This window comes from Cryptomeria japonica, chromosome 9, assembly GCF_030272615.1.
Source record: "Cryptomeria japonica chromosome 9, Sugi_1.0, whole genome shotgun sequence".
Taxonomy (NCBI): domain Eukaryota; kingdom Viridiplantae; phylum Streptophyta; class Pinopsida; order Cupressales; family Cupressaceae; genus Cryptomeria; species Cryptomeria japonica.
In genome coordinates, this window is record NC_081413.1 from 343,796,343 (window position 1) to 343,809,121 (window position 12,779).

Below are 12,779 nucleotides of genomic sequence, written 5' to 3' on the forward strand. Positions count from 1 at the left end.
GAAAGGTGCGCAGACACGGTTTGAAAACAGAGACGCAACCCTACAATCTGCAAAATAGGATAAAATAATGCTGAACACAAATGCGATTTCAGAGGTCACAAACACGACAGAAAAGCAAAAACATGGTTCTAGGATGCGCAGACACAGAAATGCCAAAAGTTTATCATAAATGTCAGATCTGCAACTTCAAATACACAAAATCTGCAACAAAAGATGTTAAATGCAAAAAGGACAAGGGTCCCACCATGCGTGCCAAAATTTTTATGGTAAAAATGGAAACAACAATATTGAAAGACTAAATGAATTCAACCACAAAACCCTAGCCTAACAACAACAAAGATTCACCATAACATATGAAGATTACCTAAGACAATGCAAATCAAATGAAATCACAAAGATTATACCATCACATGTCCAATAGGGTTTGGATCTCCATTCTTCCTATCTCCATTGATCTTTCTTGATATATTTGCTCTTAGATTTTATGTGTGCACAAGAGTTCAACAAAGAACAGAAATGTGGTTGTAAGTAGACTTAATCGCATATGAAAGTTCAAAAGCATAGTTGGCTTGATTAGTAGCTGAATTGAATAGAATTGATTAGTTTATTAGGGTTGATAATGAGAGAAGCATCCTCTTATATAGAAGACACTGTAGGAAATGGAGGGATAAGATTGAGAGGTGTAAAAGATAAATGGTCGGCTAGGATTAGAGGGTAGGTAAAAGAAATAAGAAAATAATGAGAGGGTAGGTAGTGTATGAATTAAGAGATGAATGACATGTGTCATAGGTGAAAAAGGCTAATGAATTAATTAAATAAATAAATATTTTCATTAATTAATAGAGGAAGTGGGATCAATTAAATAAATAAAAGTATTTATTTAATTTAGGAAAAGGGTAATTTAAATAAATAAAAGTATTTATTTAAATGATGAAAAAGGCTAGAAGAGGATAAATGAATTAATTAAATAAATATAGATTTATTTAATTAATAGAAGAATTAGGCTTAAATAATTAAATAAATAAAAAATATTTATTTAATAAGACAGGACAATTTTAGGTGTCTACAAAAATAATTCATTAAAACCAAAGTATTTCCCTTTAAAAATATTTTGCAAACATAGCATCCGTTCATATAAAATAATACCTTACCCTAAAATATATATTCAAGGCACTTTATTCAAGATAAATACACATAAAATTCATCTTTAATGCACTTTCAAATAATATGTAAAGTAGAGAATATACTTCCTTTTTATGAAATTCATGAGTTAATATTCCAGCCATACGATAAGAACGTATTTTCCCCTTTTCTTATTCTTTCAGCCAAATTTCCTCCCTTGGCGAGTTGTTCTCAGGTCCTATCGATTCTATAGTTTCATCGATATCTTTTATTTTCGATGGGACTGCTTTTGATTACTTTGATGAACTTCATGTCGATGAAACTGTTGCTTTTGGTGAGTCCTTTTAAAGATCCATTGCAGCCTAGGTTTGTTCGATAAGTCATTTTTTTATGACATTCCACCTAACTGCCACTTCAGCTGCTAACTCATTTTGACCTAACCTACCACATGTCACCTTTGGATTGGCTTGCAGATCCATTGGGATGACACCTCATTTGCCACCTTGGTAGTCGCTATGTCGCGGGGGATATAGGTCATGCAACTTCCTATTGCAGTATAGCAACCGCCCTTGGATCAATCTCGAACTTGCATGCTCGTTAACCTCCCCTTTTCTACATGTTCTTTGTTGCCAAGTCATGGGGATAAACAACCGTGCATCTCTATCTTGCGGTATAGCGACGGTCATCAGATCATCCACCTAATCATTAGATCTGTCTGATTTTCTCGATCTTTAGCCTCCATCCTCGTCAATCTATTGTAAAACTTTGGTTACCTCGAGATACACATCCGCATGCATGGGTTCTACTAGGTTCAACCTTCTTCACACCAAAAGCCATTTGTCTTTCGACAGTTATCATATGGGCCGCTTTGGATTTAAGTATTAAAAGAGCCTATCCCACAAACAATGTGGGCTAAAGGGTTTCCCTTTTCTAGCACAACATACTTGAAAGCTTCTAAAACCTTTTCTACCACTCCATCTGCGTAGGCTTGGAGGACTTGGCAATGCCATTCATAAAACAGTTGATCTTTTGGACAGCTCCATTTTCTTCAGTTATGCTCTTGCATATAAGACACTAGTAGTAAATGCTCATATGATATGAAAAAAGGTATCCATATATAGCACAAAATATTTTGTAAAATCTGTGCTAACACACTCTATTGGATTGTTGTCCATTTATCTTGAGAAGGTTGTAGCCTCTCTGTAATCAGTGAGACTCTTTTGTAATGAGCAGTACGCTCTATGCAGTGTGCATTCCTACAAGTGCAAGCCCCTCATTGTAACACGTACTTTTTGCAGAAGTATCATCTGACTGTGGGTAGGCTTCCCATCGTGGTTTTTCCCTTTCCATTTTTTCCACGTACAAATCATGGTGTTATGTGGTATGGTTGCTTTGCATTGATTATCTGGTTAATTGTTAAGTTGTAGTTTTTTACTAGTATCTATTTCTACCGACATCTGTTTGTGCTTTACAAGTACTTGATCTGTTTAAGGTTATATTGTGGATTAATAGTTATAATCTATTAACAACTGATTCACCCCCCCCTCTCAGTTGTTCACCGATATCCTAACATTTTGTTGGTGACTCAGATGGGTCAATTTAGAAAGCAATTACAGCTCAATTATTTTCCAGAGATTCTAGACAACAAATCCCCAATAGAGTTGCCATTTTTGTTGGTGCCTAGAAATGGGTTTACACTACTACAAGGCAGAGACCAAGTTGATTCCTCAAAATACCTATGGAAAGCCACTTCCAACTGTTAATATCCTTCAAGCTTGGACCAACTGCAATAAGGATCTGTAAATCCTTCTACTCTTTGGTCTTTGCAAGGCTCGGGAGGGTGATCCCTTAGCCAATTTGTGATCTTTGCACCATATTCACAAATTATACATAAAACAAAGTAGATAATCTCATGTAAAGGCTCGATAGAAAGAGATAATACTCAAGAATGGCAAATTTCTCAGTGATCCTCAACTAATTAGAGCATGAGATGATTATGTGCACTTAGCAACATACATAAAAATACAATATACTTTGATATTCAACCAATTATAGCAAATCGTTGGTGATTTTGAACAGAAAATTGACACTAAAGACAATTACAAGCTACAATCAGTGCCTTACTCTATTGGGTACATGAATTCATATGACATAAAATGAATTCTAACAGAATTGTATTTAACAACATATAGATCTAAGATAGTATTTCCTTGCAATGTATCACATCTGCAACCCCAACCCAAACTACTTATCAAAATCCTTGCAATACCCCTACCACTCTGCAATTCTACTGAAGCATTTAATTGGCCCCTTAGACCAAAGCATGAACAAAAAATACATACACCACAATAGTGCAATGAATGAGAAAATCCTTGATTGTATTCATTCAAAATATGGTAGAATAATACACTAGAGAGAAATAGATTTGAATTATATTTCTATTGAACAAATCAATTGTCTTTGTCAAAACACAATTTACATTTAACTCCTTCAAGAACCTGCAAAAAACTAGACACGAGACTCTTTCTATTTGCTCTACAATCAACTTTACAATTTGCTCATTTCACCTAGATTTTTCTATTGGAAACATAAATTCGGAACACTAAAGGGACCAAAATCGGAACCTTGTCTCATAGCCCTGAATTCCCTTTTATATAAAACAAGGGGGATAACAAGCTTTGGGCCAGAGGAGACACCTATCATCTAAAAATTATCACATACAACTTCATTTTGTTACAAAAATGTTCCATCGTTAATAAAGATATAACCAATATCAAAATCCGCGATTGCTTCTTTAAAACTCATGATGTATTTTATCGCCATCGTTGTTGTTCCGGTTCAAAAAGATATATGCCACTAGAAGAAAAAAATAGTTATATCAAATTGTTTACAACCCTTATTCATCATTTAGATAAATCCTACTCCATCCATTGTACTCTTCATCAGATGGCCATTCATAACCAATGACTTTGTCAACTTTAGCTCTATATGGAGTGTATTTAATGGCTTTTTGATTTGCCTCTTTCAAAAGATTAAAAAAATGACCCCGTGGCAATTATTTTGTCCATGCTATCCTCCAACATATCCATGTTAAACCCTTCACATATTAACTCTACCTAGGTATTGATGACTCTCTCTGCCTCCTCTTTCCAAAATTGTAGAGTTCAACTCCCTTATCTTTCTCTCTATATTTTCTAGCAAAATTTGGGCCTTCTGCATTGATTTTACCAACAAAAATGTTGTTTGGAGTGCATGTGGCCTCTCAGCATGATTCTTGGAAGCCATAGACATTATTCTAAGTTTATTTCCCCTTTGCAACCATTTTGTGAACAAGGGAACCACTATCTCTCTATCATCATCAAATTTCTGAATAGCATTAAATAATAAAGAATACAAGGCATGAATGCTATTAAGTCTACTATCAACCTTTTCATTTAAATGAGTTAGCACTAAGATAACTATCTCCTTTTGTTGCCAGACTGATTGATCTTCTGATTCCTTCAACTTATTTTCTAATTCAATAATCTTCTCCAAGAGCTGAGATTGAGTTGGATCAGTAGATCTAGTAGCTTTGGGCTCCTCATCATCATATGGAACCAATGATATGTTGGGGATATAAACATTGATGTCTGGTTGAAATGCATCTTCTTCATGGATAACAGGTGATGACCTAGATGTTTATGGCATTAATATCCTTGTAAGTGCAAAAGAGGAGACTTTTATATGTCCTTGCTCAAGGAGTTGCACTCTCATTTGCAACTCTACACAGCTGCATCGTACTCATTGAAAAGCTTGTCAAATTTTCTCATTAATTTTGCCTTTTCCAAGGCCTCTCTTTGAAGTTTCATGAGCCAATTTAGCAACATCAACATTAGACTTTGTAGCCTCCACACTTGATGTGTCAAATGCTCTCTTTACAATAAGGCCTCCCCTTAAGTTGGGATTTATGTCACTAATATTAGGCTTTCTAGGTCCTTCCTCTAATGCTCATATTGCCAAGATTGCATAATCATCTACAAAATCTGATCCTTTCAATGCCAACCTTGTTTCCTCCTTTGAACTGAATTGTTGGCCCTTTGATTTCCTAATTGCATCAAAAGCCATTGCATCTACTATATCCCATTCTGGTAAAATTAGAACTCCATCCTGACTTACAATCATCTTACACTCCTCTGCAATGATTCTCTTGAACTCTTTCATCATCTCACTCTTAACTTCTTCCTGATTCACATGTTCAGACCTATCTGGCCTCTGAGCTTTTCTCTCATCAATTCTTTTCTTAAATTCTTCAATTTTCATCTTCCACACTAATTGCAAAAAGGTTGGGCTTCTCACAAAAGTATCATCCTCAAGAAACTTATCACACGCTTCCTTGCTTGCATCCCTGGAAGCTCTACCCTAAATATCTAAAGGAGTGAGGTCCAACTCCAAATTAGGGGGCAAAGGAGGAATACCAATTTGAATCTCTGCACTTGTTACTACAAGTGTATCTTCCTCCATTTGTTCTTCATCCTACCTTAAAGGTGAAAAGGGAATGAGTGGTGGTGAAGGACTTCTATTTGAATCTTCAAAATCATTGATCTTGACTCCTTTAAAAGGCTTGGTTTTGACCTTTGGGGATGGCTTTGTCTTCATTATCCTTTTACCTTTTCTCCTCACTAATCCTCCACTGTCGCTACTACTCTCTTCTTCACCACTTGTTTCCTATCTTCTCTCTTTTGAGAAAACTCATAAATAGGTCCCTTTTCTATTAGGCCATCTACTCTTTGAGGTAGAGGAGGTCGTGAGCCTAGTTGTTGCATCCTCTTTTGATGAATCAAAACTAATTCATCCACTATGATGTGTGTTTGACGATGTATATCTCTTCTTTCAAATTGTCGGTCATGAACCTCTTCAAGTTTGGCCTTGTTCTCCTTCAATGCAAGAGTCAATTCATCAAAATTATTCATAACAAATTTGACTTTAGCACAAAATGGAGTAAAATCTTTTGTTGGATCATAGCTTGGATCCATTTTTTGAATTGTAGCCCATAACTTCCTGAAAAGTATTCATTTCTCTTTCCTCCAATCCTGAGTCACAGAATCAAACTCATTTCTAATTATATCCTCGGGATAGTTGTGCTCATGAGGCAATAGACCTCCTTTTATTATTATCTTGAAAATGTTGTAAAACCCCTCCGGGTCACTGTGTCTAGCTGTGCTAACCTCTAAATGATATGGTGCAAAGAATTTGTCAAAATGCTCATATCCTCCTTTCAAAATCATAAAATATGGGATGATAGTATAATCAAGAAAAATTGTTCCTTTTCCTTGTCCCTTTAATTATTTATCATGGATGCACCCTATTTGTCACATTACTTTAGCAAAACCCATTCTCAAAGGAACATTAAAAGGAAATACATGTGGTTGACCAAAAACAAAATAGATTCTAATAACAGTGCTAACAAGATACAGGATAAAATCCCCCCAATTGTGCTCAATCCTCAGAAGTGGAAACCTCTCTTTAGGCCTTACAAAATCATGTAGCTCCTTGGGGATCCTTGGTGGGTTCACTGTCAATCTTTGTCTCAACCTAGAGGCAAAGTTGTTATCAAATCTCACAAAACTAGCCTCATGTCTGTCCCAAGACATATCTATGCTCCAAAGTTGCATTGGAATTTCCTTATTGTCAATTGTCCTCTTGAGGTTGATAGTACCTTCCAAGTAATCTGCATTCCTATACAGGAATATGTGCATGAGCAAGGAATACCCGTAGAATTTAGCACCAACTACTTCATTTTTAATATCCTGCAACCCCTCATGAATCTTATCTTTAAGGTATCGGGCGAAGTCAAAAACCACTGTATAATCTGGATGTTGAATTCTCATGGCCATATACATGAAATCGGGTGGCATTACTATAATTGGATTGAAACCCAAGATCTGACATACAGAGAAAAAGGTAGCCTAAAAATAAGGAGCAAAAGAACCAATGGGGAATGGCACCTCTAGACTAGGGGCAATGTAGTACGTTGTCTCTCCTGCTCTAGCCAAATGCATTGGAAGAAAATTACTTCTAATTAAATCTTTCATTTCATAATACTCTTCCTTTAAATCATTCAAATCTACTTGTACCAAGTTAGCAGATGGTTCAATAAGTCAAAAATCTCTTGGAATTCCTCTCTTTTGATTGTCAGCAGAGTTTCTCCTTCATTTCCCCTTATAACCCTCGAGACAAGGTCATATCTGTTTGCAACAGCCTTAAGAAGGTCGACATCCTTGAACACAATTGGAACCACTAATTTACCTGAATCATATTGTCAGGGACTTGAGATTGGGGAATGTAAATTTCTTTGTCCATATTATAATTTGAACATCTCTAACTCGGTCATTGGTACCCTAACATCCGCTAAGTGGTATGCTTTATCAGTCAACCCTTCTCCTATAGTTTTTCCATGAACAAATTTTTGCCCTTGGTACCTATCATTTGTCGAGGGCTTTAATTGATCAAGAAAATCATCAAAAAGATTTCTCTTCAAATATTCAGTCTGCCCTGAATGTTTTTGTGAGGGAGCCATTCTACCAGACTAGGTTTTTCTATTATAGCTTCATATTGGGAAGGAAAAGACTAGGGCTAACACAAGATTTAAATTGCAATAGTAGTTTAAGCAAATTTCACCCTTCTCTATTTAGATTCTAACCACAAAATAATTAAAAATCTTTTCCTACAATTTTTTGCACAATTCACAACATCAATTACTTCAAAATAGATGAAAAAGCTTAGACGAACTTACTGCTTTGATTACACCAGAAAAACCTAATTTCGTATTGCGAGAAGTTGTTGAAATCTCCCTCAGCTCCGAAAACACTCTTTGATCTCTTCTGAATAGTTTAGCAATTCATATAGCTGAGAGAATATTTAATTGCCTTCAGGAATGAAAAATCGCTACAATATCTGCCATAACTACTCACTCAAGTAAAGACACTACTCTAACTTGCATTTGAAAAAAGTTTAAAACCCAATTATCGATCATCTTTCATGTTGGAAAATCTCACAAACCAAACCAGTCAATCTGACATTGAACCTCCAATGTGGAAAGTGGGCCCTCCAGAGGCATGACGTAGCACATCCAACTCATTGCCTACTTCTCCACTTTCAGTGACCCCACTATCGGCTTTTCTTGGCCCGCCTTGGACACGTGGCATCATCTCATGATGTCGCAGTCCATAATCTCCTCGCATCTCTTGATCATATGGTTACAAGAACCATTGGATCTATTCTCACTTTACCTTGCAACCATAGTGCCCGCCAACCTTTGCAAATTAAAATTCGAGCACCTTTTCACCTAGATTATGATATCACTGTCCATTTGAAACACGTGCAAATTGATGGAACTGCTAGTAACTCGAGTTTTACCTCTTGAGAACCGGCAATATGAGGATTTTGAATAGTCAAAACATTGGCTCACCTTTATCCATCGAGGACACGTGCATCATCTCGTGATGTCGCGATCCTTATCTTCCTTGTATTTTCATCCGCGGGGAAGCGCGGACCGTCAGATCTATTCTACCTTTATCCACTAACCGAAGTATTTAAAATTTTAGACAGGAAAAATTAATGAAAGGGACTAGTCGAACACAACTTAATGCTTAGGAAAGACAATGGCGTCGCCAACGGTAACTGACCCTTGGCTTAAGTGGAAAAAGGTAATGATGGAATGTAACAAGCTCAGGTTTTTCTTCTACAAGACCTAATCAAAAATTCATAAACCCTAAACCCTAAACCTTGAACTTTGACAGAGGTCAAAATAAATCTAGAATGACCAGAAATTACCCAGTGACCAAAATTTTGCAAAACATAATTTTAGGTCCTATCATAACCGCAGAGAGAATTATTTGCAGGGGTTACAAAACTCATTTGTAACAAGTATTTATCATTGTATTGTTTTATATATCATTGTAATTCACTAAGTGGGTTCTTGGTGTAGGGGTTGGTGCTCCTTGAGTTGGTGCTCCTTTGGGTAGGTGCCCATAAATTTCTAGGGGTTGGTTCTCCTTGGGTTGGTGCCCTAAACATTGTAAAACTATTATTTCATTGTGAGGCTGGATTGAAGCAGTAGATCTCCTGCGGCATTTCTCACCGAGGTTTTTTCCACATTAGGTTTTCCTTGTATATCTGGTGTTATGTGATGTGCTCTTGTGTGTAGTTGCTTGTTAGTGTTTTAATTATCCTGCTGGTTGCACACTTTGTTTGAAATTGTTTAGAATCACTGATTCACCCCCCCTCTCAGTGATATCTTGTGTTCTATAATGAATTACCTAATCAAACACATGTGCTTGCATAATTATTAAAGTAATTTGTTGCTCCATGGTGTGTAGATCTTAAAGAATTCTTGAAGAATATGGTAGGATGAAATTTTTCCTTAATGCTCAATGCTTGTTAATAACAAATTTTGATGATATGAGTGGATGTCAAATTGAATTAGAAGAATGCTCTTATTTAGGGTTCTTAAGGTATTTTCCTTATTAGTCTAACCTATAATAGTCAAATTGAGGTAGCTTGTTCTAAAATCAACAAGCAAAAATGTGCACTAACCCATTCAATTTTGGGCCCAATTTGTGAGGACAATGGCACCCCGAGTGGCACTGTCCCAAAAAAGGGTGACCTAGGCACCATTGTCCACCCAAAAGATAGTGAATAAGTTGAAAAGGGTGTGCACATATCCCAAGTCAAATGTTATACCACTATGTGAATAGATGCCATCAATTTCAAGGTGAAAGACTAGAAATAGGCTTAGATGAGAGAAAAAATGGGTCACACTAAGGAAAGGGCACAAAAAGTGGTGTGTACAGGGTTACAATTTACAATGCTACATTTAGTCCCCACTTTGGTGCAAGAATGAGCCTACAAGCATACTCACTTGAAAGTACAAGAGGGAAAGAAATAGGGAGATTACAATGAGATAAGACATCACTAAATTTGAGGGGAAAAGCCCCCAATCTTAGGATCTTGATTCACACAATCATGTACAAAGACAAGACAAAATAAGACAAAACAAACTAAAGGAAAAAAGGGACAAATGAAGACAAAAGACACATGAAATGGGTTAGTATTAAAAAAAAGGCTCCAAGTCAATTGGTTGAAGAGACCTCGATAATAAAAAAATGTCTCAACCACCAATATCATTTTAAGAATGCTATTACAAGAGAATAAGTTGTCGCATGGAAAGAGAAAGGGAATGCATCGAGTGATGAACCATGATCCAACCACTAGCAAGGTATGTAATGTTATGGGTTCATGAGGAAGGAGGAAGAAAACATAGATTCCATGGGCTAGCAAGATGTGTTATGCTAGTTGATCCATGGGAGAGAGAGAAAGGAAGAGTCGAAAAAGCCTAGCAAGTTGTGTTATGGTAGTTTCACTCATCCTACAAAAGGAAAAGGAAAAAAGAGTCAAACATTCTAGCAAGTTGTGTTATGTTAGTCAACTCATCCTACAAAAGAAAAAAGAAGAGCCAAATAGTCTAGCAAGTTGTGTTATGCTAGTCAACTCATCTTGCAAAAGTAAAAGGAAGAGGCAAATAGTCTAGCAAGTTGTGTTATGCTAGTCAAATCATCCTGCAAAATGGGTGCCAAGAAAAAGTTTCTTATTGCAAAGCAATTTATTTGTCTAAATTGAAAGAAAACTTTTTCCAAGCGAAGCTTTCATATCACAAGGCAAGCAATTGCAAAGGTGTTACTAGGACACCACCATAAGGAGAACCAAACAAATCCTTCTATGTAAGGAAATCCCATTAAATAAATTAAAAAAGAATAACCAAGCAATTAATTGTATGCAAGGAAATTTGCCATGTGAATTGAAAAAGGATAACCAAGAAAAGAATTGTATGCAAATAAATTCGCAACATGAATTTAAAATAAGCAATAACGAGGCTGCATATACGCCACCCTTTAGATGTCAACATAGCCCTATGTTAATGTCTGATGGTACAAATGAGAGAAAATGATACATACCTTCAACAAAAAGGAGGAAGAGACCTTTACCTCAATATTTCTACCTCCAAAACTAGAGGGTTATGCTAATCAAATCATCCTTCAAAATGGGTGCCAAGCAAAAGTTTCTTATTGCAAGGCAATTTATTTGTCTAAATTGAAAGAAAACTTTTTCCAAGCATAGCTTTCATATCACAAGGCAAGCAATTTCAAAGGTGTTACTAGGACACCACCATAAGGAGAACCAAACAAATCATTCTATGTAAGGAAATCCCATTAAATAAATTGAAAAAGAATAACCAAGCAAAGAATTGTATGCAAGGAAATTCGCCACGTGAATTGAAAAAGGATAACCAAGAAAATAATTGTATGCAAAGAAATTCACAACATGAATTTAAAATAAGTAATAATGAGGTTTCATATGCGCCACCCTTTAGATGTCAACATAGCCCTATGTTAATGTCTAATGGTACAAATGAGAGAAAATGATACATACCTTCAACAAAAAGGAGGAAGAGACCTTTACCTCAATATTTCTACCTCCAAAACTAGAGGGTATCTTTAAAAAAGATGACATCTTTTGAAAGAGAAAGAAAACTAAGAATGTTATCCCCATTGCTAGAAAAAGTGGATTCTTAGTAAAATTTACACACAACCACTAAGGAGAGATTAATCATAAAAGATAAACCACATCAAGTGAGGAATAGATCCTAACCAAGAGACACACATGTATACACATGGAGGACAATTATATGCAAGAAAGGACATCAAGTTATAAAAGATGCAACTCAACAAAGGAAAAGGAAATCCTTGAAAATAGAGAGAGAATTGAAACATTATTCTTTCCCCCCAAGCATAGAAACAAGAATAAGAAATACTAGGAGATATCATTTATAAAGATACATACTTCTAAAGCAAAGAAAAGATCCCCGTTAGGAATACTTTTTTACAATAAGAGGAAGGAGATCCTTAGCAAGGATATGCACCTCCACAATCAAGAAGGGGTTATTATAAAAGATACAACTCCACAAAGGAAAAGAAGGAAGGAATGATTGAACAAACTATTCTTGCCCCCAATGTAGAGACAAGAATAGAAAGGCTATTATGTTGCTACCTAAGTATGATTGCACATGAGATTGTACCACCAAAAATGAAAAAGAGCCCCCAAAATATAAGCTACTAAGATCACATGGTGAGGAGATACATGATAGACAAAGGGAGTGTTATTCATCTATCATGTTAATAGTACCATTATTAATGAGTCTTTTCATTGAATTTAGGAATTTACGACATTCATTTGTGTGATGGCCATGAATTAGATGATATGTGTGGAAATTATTATTGTCTTGGCTAGGTTTATAGATTATTCTTTTTTTCACAAAATAACATTTAAATATTTTAACTTTAAGAAGATCATACATAGATGTTAGACATGATGAGGGGGGATGTCCTTGAAGTAACACAAATGGATGTTGAAATTGTTGTCATTGATGTCAAGTGTATACAACCATCTGGAAGTTGTCATTAATGTCAAAGGATCTTAGTAAAGATTATTAAACATATTGTCATTAATGTCTAAAAAAACTTGTATAGAGGTCAGACCTACTGCAGATGTTGAGGACTTCCAATGTACCTTGAATAGTGAACATCCAGGTTCAAGAGTACCTTCAAATTATGATCAGTATC